A 24254-nucleotide genomic window follows, 5' to 3' on the forward strand; every position below is an offset into this window, starting at 1 on the left:
ACATTTTTAGAGGAGCACAGTTCAGTTCATAACACCTATATTACTGCTTCTCAATATTCAGATTCCATATTCATTAATTTACCTACGTGCAAAAATGTATAATCCCAAAGCCAATACTCACGGCACTCTCCTGGCCATTTGTGCGTCAGCGCAGAGGAGGGGAAAGCTTGACTCTCCCAAAGCTTGTGCTCCTAGCTGAGTTTCAACAAGGCGACATGGCCTTCTTGCTTCAGCTCTCATGCTGTAAACAAGTGTCCTTTCCTTGGTCGATCCAGTGCCACTGTGTTCATGCTTTTTGTTGGTGATTTTGCTGTTTCGAGTGGCCCCTGAGTGAAGTGCGGAAAGGCTGGTGTTTCTGAGCATGAGGCAGTGATGTGCCTTATAGAGGAAAGATGAAGATCAGCTATGTGAGTCCAGAGTGACAGTGCTGTTGGCCGTGATTTCAACATTGATGAATCAACACTGTATATCAAAGGAGGTGTCTTTAAACGAAAACACGCTTAAAACAAGAATGTATATTGGTCAGTTGACATAATATTATGGCCAGAGACTCCCAGGAACCTAGATCTGTATATCCCTGGGAGCAATGTTTTTGTATTCACTAATTCAGGGTTGCTGGTGGTTTTATAGAACTACTATCGCTACTGTACATGCTGAGGGCTCAGTGCTGCCAGAGCAGGAGAGCTGAACTCTCAGGACTCTGGAAGATCTTCGAAGTGGAAAGCAAGGCAGGTCTAGAGCCCAGGGGGAGCATGAAAACGTGGTCACTGAGGCCGCCACCACAACCAGCTGTGAGGACAGTGAGTCTGCAGGCACGGTTGCCTTGGGGCTTTCACACGCCCTGGAATTTTGTCCTCATGGGCACCATAAAAGACGTTAAAAAATTATATTTGATATGAAGGTGAATTTACAATATAATACACTGAAACATGTTCTTCAACCTAAAACTCCTCTTTTTTCTACTGATTTTAAAAGAAATTAAAACATTTGAGTGAGCTCCTAAAAATATTGTGGGGTTCCGGGCACAGTACCTCATGGGTAAGTCAGCCCTATTTGTAGGTACCAGGGCAGTTAATTGATAAACTTCTTGCTCAATCGTCCCACTTTTCTCAGTGAGGGAGCAAACATTATCTACTGCAGAGAAGGAGATGAGTTATAGACAGAAAAAGGGATTCATTTCAGTTGAAATTTAGAAATACAAGAAGGAGCTTGCCAAGATCCAAGTGAAAGCCCCAACTTGAGGATCTTCAGTCTCCATGATTATTTGATTTTTCTTCACAGCCTTGGGTTACAAGTGGAAAAGAGAATGTTCCAGCTGTTAAATCTTGCAGAGATATTGTACATAAAAATTCAAGACGTCATATCAATGGGGAGACAATGAGTACATAATATACCCAGGGAGCTAGGTAAGCAAGTCTGACAGTTTGGGGTAAAATGTAGTTGGTGGTTGTCCGGGAACTGTATTTAATTTCTCTGTTTTGCATGTTAGAGAAAGTTTTGGAGCAATTGAATAGTAGGTTTTTGGGAATAAGAAAGTGAATGAGCTGTAAGAAGGTAACCAGGGTGAGAGTGAAAGTACAAGATATCAGTGGTGGAGAAATTCCAGATCACAATGAAGTCCAGGGAGTGGGTCGGTACAGTGGAGTGGGAGTGGAGATCATCCACATGGAGGACTTCAGTGGTTACACTAGGCAGTTGGATAGAAATTGGCCCAAGTGATATTTCAGGCTGGAGAGACATCCTTGAGCCAGGGATAAAAGAAGAAAAGGCCAAAAAGTAGGGAGATGGCAAGAAAAGGCTTCTGTTACTCTAGACAAAAATATGAGGTTGTTTTATTTGTTCTTTTTTTTTCCTTTGTATTTTGTCCAAGCTTACTAGTAAATAACTGAGTAGTAGCAAATGTAAGGAAGAAAAGTGACAGCTCTGTGTCTTATTCTTGGTCTTATTGTTTAGAAAGTAAGATAATAAGTAACTTACATTGGAAAGGGCTGTAGGGAAGGATATGTTCCCTTGGAATAGCCAGGTTTCTGCCATAGAAAAGAGATAGGATGTAATGAAAAGTTAGAATATAGAGCAAATTGATTGCAATAGGAGGGATATTTAGGCGAAAGGCTTGGTTGGGCTTAAGCAAAGGAAGAATGAGTTTGGGGAAGAATAATATGGCAAAGTTAGAGTAGGAATGTAGAAGAGGAATATTCCTGGTTTATATTTTTAGTGGTAGTCAAGGACAAAGGCAATGAGAAGTATGGTGGATTTTAATTCTAACTGAAAACTATGGCGTGAAGCTACTTCTCCATCTACAAAGACAAATCTACTGGATGATGTCAAGTCATCAGTTTTTGTAACTATAAAAAAATTATTTTTTTCTCAACAAAACTTAAGCTTGTTGATTCCTAGGTCAAAATGTAAGAGGACCCAAACTCACTTCCTCAGGAAGCATGTATAGACATTGAGAGCACTCACCTGGTGTTTTTTGTGCTTGAACTTAGATGTTTTATGGGTTATTTTTTAGTGAGTCAATCTGAGGACTGCACTACGATTTAACATTGGTTCTATCTAAAAATTAATTAGAAGTTCAAAACATATGATTTTATAAATAAATTATCAGAAGCTAACTCATTAGTAAGCTGAGGACATATTGTAGTGCCAAGATTTGTGGTATTGGTTGTAAAAAAAAAAAAAAAGAGAAAAAGAACCACACTAAACTAGAGAAGCCAATATTGGTACGTGTTACGGAGGAGGATTCCTCAGTGGATTATATCCTTGTTTCTTTGGTGTCAGAAACTCCCTGTAGAATTATCTTTTCTTGGATGATTTGTGAGTAATTTAACACACGATTTTAAACAGTGGATAATTACTTTGCTTGGCATGAGGTGCTTCAGAGATAATCCTGGCGTGCGTGGATAGTTTATCCTTTCAAATTTATCATCTCTTGATTTTCTCCAAAATAATTTCTTATTTATCAGTAATTATGTGACCCTCCCTGCACATAAGTCACTTACTTTTACTTACAGAGATAGGATATTGTAGGATTACATAGCCATCCATCCATCTGTGTAGTTTTATGGTAACAGAAAATCCCCTGAAGTCAGCAAATGTCTCCTCTCCAGTTTGTAGCAGTGCTTGAAATTCCATTATTGGAGATATATTGCTTAAGTTCATTGCTGCTTAAACTTAACTTAAAATAAGCTTATGTGGTATTAAATTATTCTGATGAATAGCACAGAACAGTTCTCTTCAAGGTAGGGCAAGTGATCACAATGGCAAAATCTCCCAGGGCAGCAGATTTCAAGCATTGCTTCTCAGTGTAATTCTTAGCGATGTTTCAGTGGCTCCACAAATGTCACACTGAAAGTTTTTATAATTTGTGTAGGATACTTGTTTTTATAAAACTCACTTCTCTGACCCTATGGCATGAGGTCTGATATCACAAGGTCTACATATGTTATTCTGGAAAAAGGAAACAAAATGGATTTTTTAAATGATTTGCTTAACCCCATAGCCTCACCCATCTTCCTTCTTCCCTAATGTTTATATTTCTGTAGCGAATTCAGGCAACCAGAGAAAGGAGAGGGTGCTGCCCTGTGGTTCTCTTCACTCTGTGTTAAATAAAATGTCTCTATTCAGTATGGGGAGGGATATGGCTAATACTTAATGATCCCCAAAGCCTCCTGATGTGTTCTGAGTTGAGGTGCGATATTTAAAGGAAGTGTGATGTCTCAAGATGTGTGCGTGTGTGTGTGTGTGTGTGTGTGTGTGTGTTTGTCTGGGGATGAGAGTGAGGGTTTGGAAGAAGAACATTAAAATTATGAGGGACACTTCAAAATAGAAGAAATAGTATATGCCAAGAAATGAAAAATAACAAGCTTTCTTAAGCTTCTAGTCATTTGAGATGAATGGTTTTTAGACCAGAGGTTGCAGCAGGACGTGAAGTGCTTTTGCATCTCACACAGGTTGCGACTTATCTCCTGGCTCACCTGGCTGACAGGGATCAGCACTCAGATCCACAGCTCCTTTAGCTTTAACTGGTCCTTCTGCTTCAGTTTTTCCAGCACTCGGGAGGCTCAGGTGCAAATCTAGCTTCTCCTCTGGGACATCCCCATCCAATGCTGTGCTAGAAAACTGGCTCGATGGGAGAAAAAAATAAAATAATCATCTGTGATGTTTGCCAATTTCCGTAGTGTAAACTCTCCCATTACAGCCAATTTCAAATTCACAGCTTAACAAACAGATGGCAAAATTCCTGCGTATTCAACAATCTGCTCTCTTGAGCCAGCACGAGCCAGCTCCAGCCTGCCGCTGCCCTGTTGTCTTACAGCATTCGTGGAAGCCAACAACCTTAATTGCTTCCGAGAAAATTCTGGGTAGTAGATGGAAATGAGTCTTTTGTACATTTAAGGAAAATAAGATTTAATTTATAAGTGATCTAAATTACTGCTGAATCTATAGTAAAGAGTTTTGGAAAACCATTCGAAAAGAGTAAAACGTTTGCGTTCAAAGCCAGTATATTTCACTGCTCTGAGAAGATGAGCAGTCGTCCAAAATGTAAGCCTTTCTTCACCACACTAAAATATAAAGGTGACCCAATTAAACGGATATATTTCACGCATGAGCACTTTAACACCTCTAGTATCTCTATTTCTTCTTAGCCCTTTTAATACTTCATCAGATGCATACTAGTTTCCTATTTTTTTTTTCCACGTTCTTTTATTTATTTATTTATTTATTTATGACTGTGTTGAGTCTTCGTTTCTGTGCGAGGGCTTTCTCTAGTTGCGGCGAGTGGGGACCACTCTTCATCGCGGTGCGCGGGCCTCTCACCATCGCGGCCTCTCTTGTTGCGGAGCACAGGCTCCAGACGCGCAGGCTCAGTAATTGTGGCTCATGGGCCCAGTTGCCCCGTGGCATGTGGGATCTTCCCAGACCAGGGCTCGAACCCGTGTCCCCTGCATTGGCAGGCAGACTCTCAACCACTGCGCCACCAGGGAAGCCCCTAGTTTCCTATTTTTTAAATGTTACCTCCATGAATGTCAATTAAATTTCCTTCAGTTACATTACAAATTGCTTGAGGATAGAATACAGGTGTCAGTATTTATCCCCACTGTTAGTCACGGTTCTCCAGAAAAACAGAACCAATAGGAGATAAATGATAGATATAGATATATGGAGAGAGAGAGAGATTATGAGGAATGGGCTCATGTGATTATGGAGGCCGAGAAGTCCCACCATCTCCCATCAGCAAGACTGTAGTGTAATTCAGGCCAAGTGCAAGACTAAAGGCCTAAGACCCAGGGTATACAATGGTTTAATTCTCATTATGAGGGCAGGAGAGGATGAGATGAGATATCTCAGCTCAAGCAGTGAGGCAGAAAAAAAGGGGGTGAATTCCTTCTTCCTCTGACTTTTGTTCTATTCGGAACCTCAGTGGGTTGGGTGATGCCCACCCACAGTGGGGAGAGCATGCTACTGGGTCCACTGATTCAAGTACTAATCTCATCCAGAGCACCCCATAGACATGCCTGGAAGTAGTGTTTAATCTGGGCGCCCTGGGGCCAGTCAAGTTGACACAAAATTAACCATCACAATTTGTCATCCGTACATATCTCCTTCAACCATATTTAATCTCCAAATAAAGACAACGGCAAGGTCATAATTCTGCCTAACATGACATAACTATCCTACATAGAACCAAAAACAAACTTAACCCCTGCCCTAGTTCTCAAGTGATGTTTATTCTTCTTGATGTCTTGTAACTTAAATGCTATGATGTAAAATTAACAACACCGAATTTTACATCGAGGTAGTCCAATTTCCCCCTAGTAGTGAGGACCACTCATCCCAGCCAACAGAGTAACTAGAGTAACTGGCCTTCTTTGCCTGTTGATTCAGAGGCATGAGGAGCCCAAAATGCTGGGTGCAGTCTTAACTACAGTTCAGTGGAATCACTGTGTCTCTGGTGGAAGCATTCCTCCTCTGGAACCAAGACCTGTCAGGCCAGCAGAGCATAAAGTCATGGGAACAAGAAGCAAAGTTTTACTAGTGAGTCAATAGAGGTAATAGTGAGTGGCTCATCCCATTTCCACCCCTTGATTCCTGGATTCAGTGAATCCTGGCCATCAGAGAAATAGTGCCATATAGTGGAGCTGATTCAGAGCATATACCATCTTCCGGAGAACCTGGCCCAGCCCTGAAAGGTACTGACTCCTTGTGGTCCAGGTTTCAGCCAACCAGCCAACCAACCAAACTGTCAGAGCCATTCCTATACTGCTCTCCCTTCTGCAAAGTGCAACATTCAATGCTGAATCTCTGCTCCGTGAGCTCATGTCAGCAAGTTCAGCCTGATGTTATGTTCCTTCTACTATAATCTCACATCCTTAGTATCCATTCCCAAACAAGTTCCCTGGTTTTCTGCCTGTATAAATTAGACAACTGAAGCCGTTTTTGTTGGAGCATAACACTGACCCTCATGGGTTTCACCTTGTACCTCACCTTAGGAGCCTGCAGGGACTGGACTCTAGTTATAGGTGTGAAAGGAAAGAGGGGTCCTGAGGAAAGTGAGCATTGTCTTTTGTGGCAGCTGTCTCGGGTGGTGGGGAGAGCAGGGTTGGTGCCCTCAGACTGAGGTGAAAAGGCCAATGCCACTGAGTGGAGAGGTCAGTAGCCTGGGAGGTGGGGAGGCACTCCTGCCGGGGTTGAGGAGACTTCTTCCACTGGTAAAGAAGGCACTTGAGCTGGGAATTTGAACCTCTGAGCTCATTGTTTTCTTTCACCACTTTGTCTGGCAACATTAGAGCAAACAACCAACGTCATTATATTCATGAGTTTTCCAAGAATGTTCAAAAGTATCATGTATAGAGTCACCCAGCTCCTTGCTCCTTACAAGTGGTTGATGAGTATCCCGTGCAGGTATTTTACGTATCTCTGTAACAGTTCACCCCATGCACTATTGGTGCTCTCTTTACTACTGGAAATTGAGTCATTAGCATCTTTAAATCGAATTATACTAGAGAGCAAACCTAGAAACCCCAGAGCCAATTCAGAAACTCATCCTTAGGACTTCCCTGGTGGTACAGTGGTAAAGAATCAGCCTTCCAATGCAGGGGACGTGGGTTCGATCCCTGGTCGGGGAACTAAGATCCCACATGCTGCGGGACAACTAAGCCCGCGTGCCACAAACTACAGAGCCCACACGTGCTCTGGAGCCCTCGTGCTACAACTAGAGAGAGAAAACCCGCACATCACAACTAGAGAGAAGCCCACGCCACAACGAAAGATCCTGCACGCCTCAGTGAAGACCCCAGTGAAGGCCTACCACAACTAAGACCCAAAGCAGCCAAAATAAATAAATTAATTAATTAATCAATTAATGAAATATTTTTTAAAAAGAGAAACTCATCCTTAAAACTCTGTTCCTCTAGAACCATTGTCATTACCAAAACTTGTTTTGGTCAGTGTTCTACAGAGAAACAGAACCAATAGGATTTTTTTTACTTATCATTTATGTATTTATTTATTTATTATGAAGGATTGGCTCTTGTGATTATGGAGGCTGAGAAATCCCATGAAAGCCAGTGGTGTCTGAGTCTGAAGACCTACAAACCAGGGGGTACGATGGTGTAAACCCCAGTCGAAGGGCCATAGAAGATGAGATGAGGTGTTTCAACTCAAATAATGGGACAGAAAAGGGGGGAGCAAATTCCTCTTTCCCTGATCTTTTGTTCTAGTCAGACCCTCAATGGACTGGATGTTGATGCCCACCCACATCGGGGAGCACAGTCTCCTAAGTCCACCAATTCAGATGCCAGTCTCATTCAGAAACACCTTCGCAGACATGCCCAGAAATAATGTTTAATCTGGGTGCTCCGTAGTCAGTCAAGTAGACACTAAAATTAACCGTGACATCCCCACGGAGCCTAGTGCAGTGCCTTGCCCTCAGAAAACGTGTACACAATGACCAGCAGGTGTTCAATTCTCTAAGTTTTAAAGGTCCCTGTCAAGTTGGAAACACTGTACTCCCTGGTTCTTTATATTAATTTAAAAAATCATCCCATTTTCATAATGGTGAATGTCAGGTGAAAACAGGGTGAACATAGACTGAGGTTTCTTTTCACGCAGAAGTTTTGTTACCGAACGCAAGTTCACGTTCCAACGCACAGGGAGGCCAAAGAAACTGCAATGTTGGAGTTTGGAGCAGAGAAAGGTTTATTGCGGGTCCAAGCAAGGAGGATGAGTGGCTCACACTCAAAAACCCCAAACTCCATGAAGGGTTTCAGCAAATCATTTTAAAAGGTCAGGTGCGGGAGTGGTGCGTTGCAGGGTGTGTGGTCAGCTCGTGCACAGTTCTCTGATTGGTTGATGGTGAAGGAACAGAGCGGTGAACATTATCAATCCTTAGGCGCCAGTAGGTCTGGGGGCTTGTGATCATCAAGTAGTTAATTTCTTCCATTTGGTGGTGGTTTTAGCATCTGTGAAACAACTCGGGAAGTGTCCATCAGATACTATTATCTGGGTACTTCAGAGAGGAGCTCCAGCAGAGGGCGTGGGGGAGGGCTCTGTCCCAGGAAGGCCCCCTAGGGTCCTGCTCCATTACAGTTTCTGTCTGGTTGATGCATTTAGGGGTTACAAGGAAAAGAAGAAGAAGGTAGAACCAGGGAAAGTTCTGTAATGGAACAGAACCAGGGAAGGGGAACCCTGGGACTGTGCTGTGCAAATAAAGCTCCTCACTGGAGATCATCCCCAACTGATACCTTAGGAGGAGAGAGAAAAGTGTAGCCTGAGACTAAAAGTCTATATAAAGCTGAAAGGATAATGTTGCTGGAAGGCAGAGGGGCTGAGAGAATGGAGAAAACGGGAATGGATTAGGTATGACACCAGCACAGTAGAGTGAAGCTGCTCATTCTTTAAGAAGTGGTAATGTTCTTGTCAGAAATACGCTGATATGTTAGTAACTGTGAATATTCATAGTCATGGAATTCTAGAATTCTATGGATAGGATGGACATGAGACATATAATCCATCACATTTCACAGATAATAGAGGTATGGGGAGGTTGCTCCAATGTAATTTCATTAAAATACATAGAGTGCTTAATGTATTTAAAAAATAATACAGTAAGTCCCCTACATATGAGCAAGTTCCGTTCCGAGAGCTCATTCTTAAGTCCAATCTGTTCGAGTCCAACAAAGTTAGCCTCGGTACCCAACTAACACAATCAGCTATATAGTACTGTTCTGTAATAGGTTTATAACACTTTTGACACAAATAGTATATAAAAAACAAACACAAAAAATAAAGATATTTATAATCTTACAGTACAGTACCTTGTAAAGGACAGTAGTACAGCACAACAGCTGGCATCCAGGGGCTGGCATTGAGTGAACAGGCAAGAAGAATTACTGACTGGATGAGGGAGAGGAGGTGGGAGATGGTAGAGCTGAAGGATCGTCAGCAACAGGAGACGGAGGGCAAGCTGCAGTTTTACTCACGCCTGACGTTGATGGAACGAACGTACGTTCGCATCTTTGAAAGTTTGCAACTTGAAGGTTTGTATGTAGGGGACTTACTGTATTATACACCGAAGGGGAAAATATCAAAAAGATCAGATCCTTTCCTGGAGCTTATTATTTCACTAGTAGAATAAGACAAGCATAAAGAACAAATGTAATGAGTGCTACAATGGAAGAAAAACAAATTGTAAGGAATCACGGAACAGAAAAGCATCACTTTGGACTCAAGGAATCACAGAATCCTTTGGCCCAGGGAATCACAGAAGAGGTGTCCTCAGCTGGGTTTAAAAGACAGAGACTCCAAAGGGTATTTCAGGCAGGATGATTTGGGAGTTACTACCCTCCCTCACTCTTAACAGTTTTCACTGGATAATCATATCCCATCACTCAAGAATTTTCTCAACTCTTGCTGTCTAACCACACACATTTATCCGTTACTGTGCCTCTTTCCTCTAAGACTGGCCTTTAAAAGGTTATTCTAATAGAGAAATTAAGGGGTCATGTCTAGATTGAAGGGATAGCACGAACAGGGGTGAATTTTAGACATGTGGCAGAGATTGAATCACAGGTAATGGAGGGGCATAAGGAAGAGAGTGAAGAGAGTGAAGTTGGTGGAGGAGAAGATTTGTAGGGGAAGAAGAGGATGGGCTTAGTTTGCCCATATGGAATCTATGCATTAATATATGTCTCTACTTCAGTGATTACTAATATTTACTGTTTTTGGTTCTTCCTTTGTTTTTTTAATAACCTCAAACCACTTGTCGATATGTATTTTTCATTCAGTAAGCTCAACGTGAATCACTTCATTTCAAAATATAATGTTCTTGAGTCTCAATAGTTTTCTTCATATATTGCACCAATACATTGACCAGAAAATGATAAGAAAACTGAAAATATTGTTTACTGCATTCAAATCCTTATCATGTTTCTAAGAAAAAGTGTGATTTTTCTGCATTATCCTTATAAGAAAATGAACGCATGATTACAAGAGAATCATCATTTTAAGTTTAACAAAGTTCTAGACACATTGACTGAATCTAGGTAATTTTTGTTTTTTCCTAAGTAGAAACCACTTCTGAATAACACTGCTAGTTCAGTTGCAAGTGTGAGAGGCACTCTTGTGCATGGCTTTTAATCCTTCTTGAAATCTGCAAATTATTTTTTGAAATCAGCTAAATCTCTCACCTTTAAAGAAGACTTTTTAAGGATGCTATTAAAAAATAATAGTTTTCTATTATAAGCTGTCTCCTAGTTCACCAAGGTGTTTAAGTTAACAAAAGACTTGTCAAAAGACAATTTTATCTCAATGCTGTTGCAGTCAGAATGAACTTCAGCAGACGCAGCCACTGTGGAATTCAAAGGAGTGGACAGAATTTCCACCCGGAAGGCTTTAGGTTCCCCAACAGAGGAAAAATGTGATAGAACTCAAGTGTACTGGAGGAGAAGTAGGGTGGAATGGCTGTGGATACCCCAAAACACAACCTGATGGGTTGAAATGTGTCTTGGGATCAGACCTGAAATAGATCTTTGAGTCTTTATGCAGACCACTGCAGTCGGAATAGCATTGGTCTAAATCCTAGTTCTACCCTGTACCTTAGGTAACTTTGTTAAACTCATGGACTCTTAGTTTCCTTGAAGGTATAAGAGGAATAATGACTATTCCTACTGTATACGGTTGTAGTGAGGATTAAATAAAAACATACACATGAAGCATTTAGTATGGTTCTGGGAACACTGACAATGAGCAATAAATATTGACTACTAATTTTATCTAAAATTTTGAAGCATCCTTCATCATAAATGTATGGAATACTTTAGAGCACACTGATATCAATACTAAGAAATTCAACTTAAAATTGAAACCTTAGCGCCTACATTTTTGCAAGTCTGGATATACTGAGCACAATGTGTTTTTCAAAAGCTTGTTGTGACAGATTATTTGAAGAGGATAATTGATAGTCAGGGCAGCAGAGTCTTGTGAAGCAGAAGACTCCACAGAAATAATCCTGGGCATTTTCTTAAAAAGATGTACAACTTAGTAAAATAATTCTGTTAGCATATTACATATAGTAGATATTTAGGAAATTAATTAATGGCATTTTTGAGATTGAAATGCTTGACATTACAATTAAGATTATAAAATATGTTTAAGGAAATAGTAGAGATTGTTTACTTCAGATAAATGTTTTCCAGAGACATAAGTTAGCTACAGATTTTTCATGGAAAAAGGGATCCCATTTCTTTTTCATTTAGTAGTGTGAACTTTTGGTCCTTTTCTGTTATTATTTCTGGGTGGGTACAGAGCTTATGATTTATCTGAGAAGCTATTAGAATTTCACAGGAGAAACTGTTGAAAAATATTTGTCTCTAAAGTTGCTACAACAACATTCGTAAAAAAGATGGATTTTAGTAGAATTGAAAGATTTTCTTGTTTCCATTAGATAGTTTAGTGAAAACTTCATTGGTTTCATGGAAATTAGAGAAGCCAAGGTCTCCCATGTTATCTCTGTGGTCTTTCTACCAACATACACTGAATATCTCCTTAAGTTTTTCTCGATTTTTAGTTCATGCTATCAAAATACCTCCTTTTTCTCTCTAACTTCATTTCAATGCTTCAGATTCTACTATAAATATGATTGCTTTCAAAACATACTGATCCTAATATTCATTAAATATTTAATTTTTACTTTTCTCCCAGCATACAGTAAAAAGTAACCAAGAGCTGGGATTGAGAGATAAGTAGGCAGAGAACCAAAGCTATGGCTAAATTGTTGCTTCTATGGTCAAATATTGAGAGGAGTCCAAGATAGTCTAAGATAGTCCCTAACCATAAAGAAATAAAGCACATATACTTAAAGGATAGAAATGTCAAAAGAAACCCTTTATTGGTCCCAGTTTTCCCCTCTCACAGATATGTGTCATGGGCACACTGATGGCAATCAGAGGTGTCAGACCAAGGAGAGGAACATGGCACTGGGGACTTTTTTTGGCCTTAAGCAGGTGGCAGACCTCACTGTCACTTGCATGTTTTGTCTGGCTGCTCTAGACTGCTCACCCTATGTCGTCTGCTCTACAGACTTGACCTTGGAGTCAGAAGAGTCGGGTTCAAATCCAGGGTCTGGCAATTCTTATTTGTGTGACCTTAGGCATGCGAAGTACCTGCTGGAACATCAGCACGTACATCTGTTAAAAATGGAGCTAATAATCTACTCACAAATTTATGGCAGGAAGGAAATGAAACGATGTACAAGAGACTTGCGTTACACTGGCTGAAAATAAATATTAGCTGTCTTCTCCACCACACCCACCATGGGACAAAGTGTCGTCTCTGTAACATTTTATTATGTTCTCTCCCTGAAGAGAACCCTTTTGCAATTTTCATGCTTTCCTGATAGCAACTAAGAAATGTTAGAGAGTAAATGTCTCAGTTTCTGATGTCTCGTCCCACGGCTCACGTGCATCCTACCATCCTTGTTTTGGGGGAAAGACAAGTTAAACCACAGTAGGTTTGTCATTGTTACACTAATATTTAGTAAAAATCATGTGACAGTGTAGAAAGTAGCTGGATTTAGAATGTGACGTCTAAATCAAAAATCATGTCTTAAATTATCTAAGCCTTAGTCCCCTTCTCTTTAAAATGAGGGTACTACTTTCCCTTTCTTCCCCGGAGAGTATTTTTTGTACCAAGTTAAATCCTTCTGTAAGGAAATATTTTAATATATCACAGTGTACAGACATAAAATTATGAAGTTTACATTTCAAAGCAAACCACACAAGTTAGCCAACGAAGCTGTCACACTTCAACAGTGTGAAAATCGGGCAGTATTGGAGGCAATATTCAACAGCTTCATAGTGAAGACAGGTAGAATACAGGGACTCACTCTACCCTGAATCATGCAAGTTTCTGATCCCTGAAAGAACAGGATAGGAAAGAAGCAAAAAAAGCAGGGAGTGATGATTTTTAACGACAACAACAAATACAGAGTTTTAAGTACAAACCACTCAAGCAGTGAGAATATGAAGGGAAGACGGATGGTGTGGCCAGTGGAAGTTCCCTCTCGGCAGTCATTTGGAGGCAAGGAGCAACTATATAGTTTAGGGACACATAAACTGAGAGCAATAAATATTAAAATTCAAAGTGATTGGCTTGCAATGACCTATTATTTCCATGATCTAAAACTGACTGCTCAAAAATCACAGGGATAAACTCTCAATCTCCCTAGAGGTATGGCTGCCATGGGTACCCAACAGCAAAGAAGACATTTGTAGTGATGACACCTGGAGAGGATGGAAGTTTTCTGTTGATTCTCAGCCACTGCCTTTCTTTTTTACAGCAACCATCTGGATACCAGCAGTGCTCAAATCTTTTTCTTTTCATCCATGGCATTAAGGATAGAGAAAAAACACACACTCACACACACACACACACACCCCTCCCTTTGACTAGTTCTTTTAACAAGGCATGGTAAGAACTGCCTACAGGAGGAAAAAGGACGTGGAAAAACACACTGTGTAAGAATTTCCAGTCCAGGCAAGAGTGCCAGACCACCAGGCCTTGATGTGTTTGGACAGTGCCAGAACCAGCAGGTCAGAAAACAGAGTTTTGCTGAGGCATAAAGAATGAGAGGGGAATAATTTTTCAGCTCTGGAGAGTCGGAAGTCAACCTAAGAGCAAAGAAGTAATGCCAATTATATTTTCAGAAAAGTCCTTTAATGATCCTACTCCTTTTCTATTATCAAGGAAAATCAGCTGGGGGAGGGGGCTAGAGGTTGGCAATGAGAGAGTGAAGGGAAAGGCTGGATACTAGCTTTAAAAGAAATGGCTTTTTGACGAAAGAAATTTCATCATTTTGGTACATGCTTAATTTTTTTAAACCAGCCTCAATCAGCCAACGAAGATGTGCCATCCTGAGTTTCCTCTGTCATTGGAAATAGAATTGTATTTATTCATTCACTGTCACAATAAAGATTAAAACTTTGATGTCAAATACTAACCTGAATGATAGAAAAGCTATTTTATATATTTTAACAGTGGGGAAATGCCTTTACAAGCAACATATTTTCCTGTGTTGAGTTCTTTCAAAATTAAATTTATGGACCATTCATACATTCCAAAAGTGCACGGTCACTGTAGTGTCTAAATGTATCATATGACTTCAGGAATTCAGACGTGGCAGTTCTTCCTACTGAGGCATTAATTGTATAATTGGCAAGTTTAAGAATTAAATATAAAAATCAGTATATTTATCTGGATTTTAAAATATATTTTGAATTACTAGCTGGTAATTATACCGCTTGAAGTAGAAAAGGGTAGACATTTTTGTTAGAGTTTGGAAAAAAAAGAAAGGCAAAACCACTTTGTAGAGTTACCAAAAGGGATAGCAGTTTGGTATAAGATGTCAGCTTCCTGGCTCCAACTGGTCTAAGTAGAAAAGGAAAAAAAAAAAAAAAAAAAACCCACACAGATATTGCCTGAAAGGAAAATAGTCCTGGGGTCCTGCTATTAGCTGAATATTGGATTTTATGCAAATCATCTCAGTTTCCTTGCCTGGCAATATAATATCCCCGTATCTGTTTTACCTCCCTTGAACAATAGATCTGAAAACAAGTTAGAAACATATAAAAAGGCACTGAAAAATAAAGAGTTGTACCAAGAGAAAGTTCTATTATTATTATTTGGTTTAATGACTCATATGAATCGTGCTCACAGTGGCTTCTCTGGCAGATTTGTAACATTTTTCCTGGTTCTAAGCCCACTTTCACTTGGATTCTTTACAGTCTGGGTTTTTATGGAGGAGACATTCTGACTCTAGGTGAAGTGAGATGTGAATTTGGATTTTTAGCAGTTTTCCAGAGAAAAGAATTGACCTCTCCCAAACATCAACTCTGTTCTTTTAAAAAATAAATGGTATTTCTTCTTCAGTGAGGTGTAATCACCCTAATAAGCATCAAAGAGTTGCAACATGGTATTTTATCAAGAGATGGAGCTCACACTTGATTTTCTCAAACAGGTGACAAAAGTTGTTGTAAAAGGTCACATCACTTTGTAAGATATTCAGCCAAAGAAATGAGAACAAAACTAGGTCATGTTAGGCCAGTGAAACACTTGGTAATATTTGGAGAATAAATAAATGAAGAAAATGAATGACCCCACCAAAATGAAGCAACATGGAACATGGTAAAAACTGAGAAGTTTTTTTCCTTCAAATGCACATCTCTTTATCCACGTGGATAATGTCCCTTCACTCCTGGTCAGCTTTCCCTTATGGTTGACCTTTTCAGGAAACAATGTCTCTGCATTCGGTGAGCCAAGTTGAGGTTAGGGAGTATTTCTGAGGCCTTTCCCACTGTTCTCTCAGCTTTTAACTGGGGTTTTCCCTACCAGTTGCAACCTAACAACAAAATCTTTATGATTTCCCTCAACAGACACTGTATTCCACCACAAATGTAATGACTAATAGTAGTGTTTTTTTTAAATATCTTTATTGGAGTATAATTGCTTTACAATGGTGTGTTAGTTTCCGCTTTATAACAAAGTGAATCAGCTATACATATACATATATCCCCATATCCCCTCCCTCTAGCGTCTCCCTCCCACCCTCCCTATCCCACCCCTCTAGGTGGTCACAAAGCCCCGAGCTGATCTCCCTGTGCTATGCGGCTGCTTCCCACTAGCTATCTTTTACATTTGGTAGTGTATATATGTCCATGCCACTCTCTCACTTCGTCCCAGCTTAATAGTAATTTGAAAGGCATTCTTATGATGTCATTATTGTTAGCGATTTCCTCACAGGCTCTGATCACTTTAAGAGCAAGTGATATTATTTTTAGATTTTTTGTATTACTTTCTGTATTCCCAACACCTAGCAAGATATCTGATATGACAATAGAGGCTAAATCAATGTTTGTTGATATATGAATAAATCCTTAGAGGCTATGGTGAACATTGACTACACGTGAAGCAATATACCAGGTGCCCATAGAGGAGATGTACTTACATCTTTGTGTTCAGTACCTTTATCTGTGAAATAAGGATGTTCGAACCTGTTTTAGCTACCACACAGGGTAGGTGTGAAAAGCAAAATAAGAAATCTAAAAGGAAGTTTATCGAAAAATAAAAGATATTCTAAGATAAAATGTTTCACTCCTAAGCAACTATGTGACCATGTTATGAATCACATTCATATCCTGCAAAACCTAATTTCATGTGTCAAAGTCAGTTTCCATTGATGTGGGTCCTTCCCCAGACAATACTATGTGAAAGAGGTTTTAATCTATTTTCTGTTCTCATCTGTATCTCTATCTGTATCTGTATCTGCATCACTAAAGGGCAGGTCTACAGCTGAGCTACTTGCCCATTTAATCATGTGGAAATGGAAGATGGCCTATATAGACAAATTTACAAATCATAATGGTTACCAAATGTTGTGCCACAGGAGGACTCTCAGAAAATGTGAAGATAAGAAAGGGTAAGGAATGCCAAAGCAAGCAATCAGCTGAAACAAAGAGCGCTTGAAGACAATAGAAGAAAAAATATCGTGATGTGAGCTTTTAATAGAAAAGTCCTAGAAAGAAAGCTAAGTAAATAACTATATGGCAAAAGTACCAGAGAACTGAACAACATTTTATTTCTTACAGAAGTAAGTTACTTAATAATTTAGCAACAGCCTAATAGATGCCAAACGCTGGTCTTGGCTCAAAGGAAACATTTGCAAATATGGCAATCCTTATCCTTCTGGAGATTTAAATCTGTTGAAGGAGGTGGTCAATGAACTAGAATTAAACAGTAGCGTCCCCCCACCCCAGGGCACCCTTAAAACCCTGGTAGCATTTATCTCCTCTCCTCCTGAGGACCGGAAGAAGCAAGAAAGGGATTAGTCCAGAATGAACGCGGAAACGCCAGAGAGGGAGAAGTCATGAAAACCTAGGGAGAGACAACAGAGAAAATTAAATGAGTGACACTCATGAGTAAACCTATGTAGGGGAGCATGAAGGGAGTGAGAGGAGCACTTCTGCAGCTTTCAAGCTCAGACTCCTGAAAAGCAGCCATCAGTATTATTTCAGTCTTGTTTTTAATGACAAATACTTACTGGTGCCCAAGGTCATGACCTTTAGAGGGCAGTAGTTCACTAGTATCCACTGGAGATGAGAATGGCTTGCAGAGCTGTGATGAGAATAAAACGTGTGGAGATTTTTACATGGGTCATCCAAAAAGTGACTTTTTCTCCAGACACAACTGGGTTAAATGTTTTTCTGGTGCCTACTTTTTCATTATAATGATGCCTCCGGGAATCTATGAAGGAAAGAAATTTAATCTGGCTATGAGTTAGGGTGCTGCTAGAAAAGCTTAAAATTCTTTAGCACTTTTTTTCCCCCCAAGAAGGCAACAATAGACTTAAGTGTTTTAAAAATGTGCTGACTTCTATCAGGGTTTTAAAATAAACTGATAGAAAGGTTACAGCTCGCACACCCTGCCTGCGGGGCTGAGAGGGGAAACTCTCCCCTAGCTTCACACCCAGTCACCTTGTCTAAACTGGATCCAGTTCAAGGTGACAGCGTCCTCCGGGTCGCCAGTGAATGGGTGCACAGCAGGTGAGAGGTGATGGACTTGCCTTGTCCTCAGCACTTCGGGACCTTCCCCGGAGGCTTGCCTCACATTCAGCTGAAAGTAAATTCACAAAGTTGTTCTGGCCAAGAGTCTTTGGCTCTGAACCAGCAAGAAAATATTTCTAATTCTTTTTTATTTTCAAGCTAAGGTCAAAAGAACCTTGAATCCTTAAGAGGTTTTCCAGTTTCTTTCACTTGCTCTGTGTGCAGCATAACAACTTGAAGTAAAAAAAAAAGGTTTACTCTTCTCCCTTCAATACATGGCATATCACACCTTAGAGGAGGGATCTAAGAAGAATTATCACATGTGCTGTGAAACTAGATGAATAATTGAAACTTCTTTCTTTGACTGGGCATGCAGTGCCTTTTTAGGTAAAGTGCCATAGACTAAGGAGGAAATCTGCTCAGAAGATTCTGGAGTCATTTGGCTACTGACAGTTAATTGCTTTAAAAAAGGAAAGGAGTAGTAGTAGAAGGGTGGGGACAGTGGTTGGGGATTGTAAATGTTCCTGCTTAAAAATAAATTGGTATTAGGGAAATGCAACAAAAATAATGAAATACCACTTCACAGCCATTAATATGGCTATTGTTAAAACACACACACACACATACACACAGAAAATAACAAGTGTTGGTGAGGATGGGAAGAAATTGGAATCCTTGTGCGTTGCTGATGGGAATCTAAAATGGTGCAGCCACTATGGAAAACAGTATGGCGGTTCCTCAAAATATGAAACATAGAATTTCCATGAAGTCCAGAATTCCACTTCTGGGTATGTACCCAAAAGAATTAAAAGCAGGGATTCAAACAGATATACCCATTTTCATGGCAGCATTATTCACAATAGCCAAAATAACCCAAATGTCCATTGACAGATGAATGGATAAACAAAATGTGGTATTTACATACAATGGGATAAGTAAAAGGAAGGTAATTCTGACACATACTACAACATGGATGAGCCTTGAAGGTATTATACTAAGTGATATAAGCCAGATACAAAGGGACAAATATTGTATGATTCCACTTATATGAGGTGCCTAGAATATTCAGATTCCTCCTGTATGGAGGCAGGAGGCAAGGTGGAATGGGGAGTTATTGTTTAATGGGTATAGATTTTCAGGCCGGGAACACAGAAATTTCTGGAAGTATGTGGTGATGATGGTTGGACTATAAAGTGAATATACTTAATGCCACTGACTTTACACCTAAATGTCATGTCATGGTAAATGTCACATTTTTTATGTGGTATATTTTGCCAGAAAAACAATTTTGGTAGATCACGAATGGCAGAAGCTCTAGCCATTGCCATTTATTTTCCAATGTCACCCTCAAGAATCTCCAGTAATAATGTCTCCACATGCATTACCCTTCACTAAGCTGCTTATGGGAAATGCAGCTATGAAAGTTCTTTTACGTTATGCATGGTGTACAGATGAGAGTGTTTCTCCAGGGTTTGTTCCCAAGAGTTCAGTGCTAACTCAAGAGAGTGTATCTTCAAATTTCCTGAATAATAATAAACAGATTCCCAAGGTGCTTATACCTGTTTAAACATTCTCAAGCAGTAATAAAGAGTTACTTTACATCCTGGCCAACTTTCACTGGCAACTAATTGTGTATTATAGGGCTTTAATTGGCATTTTGCTGATTCTTAATAATTTATTACATATATGTGCCATGTATTCTATATATACTTATGATAATTAGTAATGATATGTGATTATATCATGATTAGTGATGTTGAGCATCTTTTCATGTACCCGTTGGTCATTTGTATGTCTTGCTTGGAAAAATGTCTATTCATATCCTTAGCCCATTAAAAAAAAAAATTATCTGGGTTTTTCCACTATTAAGTTGTACATTCTCTATGAATTCTTCAGATTAGTCCCTGTATTCAACTCTAGGATTTCTCATTTTTTTTAATGGTTTCTCTTTCTTTGTTGAACTTCTTGTTTTGTTTATGTATTATTTTCCTAATTTCATTTAGTTGTCTATCTGTGTTTTCTTATATTTTACTGAAATTCTTTAGAGGATTATTCTGAATTCTTTGTCAGACAGACATTTCCATTTCTTTAGGGTCATTCATTGGAGCTGTATTAGTTTCCATTGGTAGTGTCATGTTTCCTCAATTATTCATGATTCTTGTGGCCTTGCAGTGGTCCATGAGCATTTGAAGAAGTAGGAACCTGTTCTAGTCTTCACAGACTGGCTTTGGCAGGCAAATCCCTTTACTAATCAGCCAATTCAGAGATTCTGGGTGGGCTGTCTGGTGGTGTTTGCAGGCAGGCTTGCTGCTGGTGGGTGGGAAGGTCTGGTGCCTGCATCAGCAGGTGGGCAAGCCTGGTACTTGGATCCATGGGGACAAGTCCAGTGCCTGGAACTTGGGTCCACAGGAGCCGACCAGATGCTGGGGACCAGTGGTGTGGGCTAGTCGTCTGGGTCTCTTGGGGTTGGCCTGGTACTAAGGTGGGGTGGGAGCTTGGGTTTGGTAGAGCCCACCTTGAGACTGGGCCTGCAGGTGCCAGCCTGGTGCTAGTGTGGGTCATGAGCCTGGGTCTGTGAGACCCTACTGGGAGCCCAGCCCCCTAGAGGCTTGTCTGGCACTGGGGCTGAAGGGGGCTTTGGTGCGTGTGAGCCGGCTCATGGGGTCCAACCTGGTGCGGGGGTGAGTTGGCAGCCTGGGTTTGCAGGGGCCAGTTTGGAGGCTAACTCTGCAGAGGCCAGCCTGGCGCTGGGCCCAGCGGAAAACTTAGGTTTGTAGGAGTCTGCCTGGAGCCTGGGGCCACGGGAGCTGCCTATGGCTTTGAGGGACTGGGAGCTTGGGTTTCTGGGAGCGCACCAGGAGCGTGGTGATGCGGTACCTCCCGGGGCTGTGGGGGACGTCCAGCCTGTTCAGGATTTGGCCCCTTTTCTCTTGAGTTGTCACTTCTGTTTGTAGAAGTTATTTATAAATACTGGATTGTTAGTAATCCATTGTTAGTTTTATATAAAATAAATATCATCTCTGAATTGGTGGCTTGCCTTTTCACTCTCTTAAGGGTGACATTTGAGGAGTAGAATATTCTAAAGCTAGGAATTTATCAATCTTTTACATCATAACTAGTGCTTTCTGTGTAGTATCAAGAAACAATGACACTCTTTTATATTATATTGTAAAAGTTTCACTGTTCTGCCTTTCATCTTTAGGCATTTAGGGGTCCTGGAATTGCTGTTTGTGGCTGACGTGAGGTTGGGATCAAATTGTATTTTTTTCATAAATGGACATGAAATTAACAACACTATTTATTGAAATGTCCATTTTTTTTCCCACCACGATGCAATTCTGATGTTATATATTATTTTTTTAATTTTTTAACATCTTTATTGGAGTATAATTGCTTTACAATAGTGTGTTAGTTTCTGCTGTGTAACAAAGTGAATCAGCTATACATACACATATATCCCCATATCTCATCCCTCTTGCGTCTCTCTCCCTCCCACCCTCCTTATCCCACCCCTCTAGGTGATCACAAAACACTGAGCTGATCTCCCTGTGCTATGCGGCTGCTTCCCACTAGCTATCGATTTTACATTTGGTAGTGTATATATGTCCATGCCACTCTCTCACTTCATCCCAGCTTACCCTCCCCCCACCCCATGTCCTAAAGTCCATTCTCCACGTCTGCATCTTTATTCTTGTCCTACCCCTAGGTTCATCAGACTTTTTTTTTTTTTTCAGATTCCATATATATGTGTTAGCGTATGGTATTGGTTTTTCTCTTTCTGACTTACTTCACTCTGTATGACAGTCTCTAGGTCCATCCACCTCACTACAAATAATTCAGTTTCATTTCTTTTTATGGCTGAGTAACATTCCATTGTATATATGTGCCACATCTTCTTTATCCATTCATCTGTCAATGGACACTTAGGTTGCTTCCATGTCCTAGCTATTGTAAATAGAGCTGCAATGAACATTGTGGTACATGACTCTTTTTGAATTATGGTTTTCTCAGGGTATATGCCCAGTAGTGGGATTGCTGTGTCGTATGGTAGTTCTAATTTTAGTTTATTAAGGAACCTCCATACTGTTCTCCATAGTGGCTGTATCAATTTACTTTCCCACCAACAGTGCAAGAGGGTCCCCTTTTCTCCACACCCTCTCCAGCACTTATTGTTTGCAGATTTTTTGGTGGTGGCTATTCTGACTGGTATGAGGTGATACCTCATTGTATTTTTGATTTGCATTTCTCTAATTATTAGTGATGTTGAGCATTCTTTCATGTGTTTGCTGGCAATCTATATCTTCTTTGGAGAAATGTCTATTTAGGTCTTCTGCCCATTTTTGGATTGGGTTGGTTTTTTTTTGATATTGAGCTGCATGAGCTGCTTGTCAATTTTGGAGATTAATCCTTTGTCAGTTGCTTTGTTTGCAAATATTTTCTCCCATTCTGAGGGTTGTCTTTTCTTCTTGTTTATGGCTTCCTTTGCTGTGCAAAAGCTTTTAAGTTTCATTAGGTCCCATGTGTTTATTTTTGTTTTTGTTTTTTGACCCACCTCTAGAAGGTGGGTCAAAAGGATCTTGCTGTGATTTATGTCATAGAGTGTTCTGCCTATGTTGTCCTCTAAGACTTTTATATTGTCTGGCCTTACATTTAGGTCTTTAATCCATTTTGAGTTTGTTTTTGTATATGGTGTTAGGGAGTGTTCTAATTTCATTCTTTTACATGTCGCTGTCCAGCTTTCCCAGAACCACATCTTGAAGAGGCTGTCTTTTCTCCATTGTATATTCTTGCCTCCTTTATCAAAGATAAGGTGACCATATGTGTGTGGGTTTATCTCTGGGCTTTCTATCCTGTTCCATTGATCTATATTTCTGTTATTGTGCCAGTACCATACTGTCTTGATTACTGTAGCTTTGTAGTTTAGTCTGAAGTCCAGGAGCCTGACTCCTCCAGCTCTGTTTTTCTTTCTCAAGATTGCTTTGGCTATTCGGGGTCTTTTGTGTTTCCATACAAATTGTGAAATTTTTTGTTCTAGTTCTGTGAAAATTGCCATTGGTAGTTTGATAGGGATTGCATTGAATCTGTAGATTGCTTTGGGTAGTATAGTCATTTTCACAATATTGATTCTTCCAATCCAAGAACATGGTATATCTCTCCATCTGTTTGTATCATCTTTAATTTCTTTCATCAGTGTCTTATAGTTTTCGGCATATAGGCCTTTTGTCTCCTTAGGTAGGTTTATTCCTAGGTATTTTATTCTTTTTGTTGCAATGGTAAATGGGAGTGTTTCCTTAATTTCTCTTTCAGATTTTTCATCATTAGTGTATAGTAATGCAAGAGATTTCTGTGCATTAATTTTGTATCCTGCTACTTTACCAAATTCATTCATTAGCTCTAGTAGTTTTCTGGTAGCATCTTTAGGATTCTCTTTGTATAGTATCATGTCGTCTGCAAACAGTGACAACTTTACTTCTTCTTTTCCGATTTGGATTCCTTTCATTTCTTTTTCTTCTCTGATTGCTGTGGCTAAAGCTTCCAAAACTAAGCTGAGTAATAGTGGTAAGAGTGGGCAACCTTGTCTTGTTCCTGATCTTAGAGGAAATGGTTTCAGTTTTTCACCACTGAGAACTATGTTGGCTGTGGGTTTGACATATATGGCCTTTATTATGTTGAGGTAAGTTCCCTCTGTGCCTATTTCTAGAGGGTTTTTATCATAACTGGGTGTTGAATTTTGTCAAAAGCTTTTTCTGCATCTATTGAGATGATCATATGTATGGTTTTTATTCCTTAATTTGTTGATATGGTGTATCACATTGATTGATTTGCATATATTGAAGAATCCTTGCATTTCTGGGATAAACCCCACTTGATCATGGTGTATGATCCTTTTAATATGCTGTTGGATTCTGTTTGCTAGTATTTTGTTGAGGATTCTTGCAAATATGTTCATCAGTGATATTGGCCTGTAGTTTTCTTTTTTTGTGACATCTTTGTCTGGTTTTGGTATCAGGGTGATGGTGGCCTCGTAGAATGAGTTTGGGAGTGTTCCTCCCTCTGCTATATTTTGGAAGAGTTTGAGAAGGATAGGTGTTAGCTCTTCTCTAAATGTTTGATAGAATTCACCTGTGAAGCCATCTGGTCCTGGGCTGTTGTGTG

The sequence above is a fragment of the Balaenoptera musculus genome, chromosome 2 (assembly GCF_009873245.2).
Source record: "Balaenoptera musculus isolate JJ_BM4_2016_0621 chromosome 2, mBalMus1.pri.v3, whole genome shotgun sequence".
In the NCBI taxonomy this organism is placed as follows: domain Eukaryota; kingdom Metazoa; phylum Chordata; class Mammalia; order Artiodactyla; family Balaenopteridae; genus Balaenoptera; species Balaenoptera musculus.